Genomic DNA, 364 nt, shown 5'->3' with positions numbered 1-364 from the left:
TGGCCATGCCAGCCATTTTGCTCGGTGAACCTCGGTCCCTTCGGCGGGAAATCACACCGCCATTCTGGAAGCCAGTCCGTTGTTGTTGACAATTAACTTCGTGGACCTGTAAGTCGCGTTGTGAGCTGTCTACGAAGCCATAGTCCCCGGGAGACTGAACATGAATGGGCTTGTCTGCGAGTGAACCGCGCGACGGTACGAATCAAAACAATGGTGGTGGGGGAGGTTCATGCACCGTGCCATTCTGGACTGCTACAGGAGCGAGTTCGAGTATCTTCTTACCTTCTCCTTTCCGGACAGAACAGCGATAATTACACGCAGGCTTCCACGAATTTTGGCTGAATTCATAGTTGTCCTGCCTGGC

This window comes from Branchiostoma floridae, chromosome 7, assembly GCF_000003815.2.
Source record: "Branchiostoma floridae strain S238N-H82 chromosome 7, Bfl_VNyyK, whole genome shotgun sequence".
Taxonomy (NCBI): Eukaryota; Metazoa; Chordata; class Leptocardii; order Amphioxiformes; family Branchiostomatidae; genus Branchiostoma; species Branchiostoma floridae.
This window is presented reverse-complemented; position numbering follows the sequence as displayed.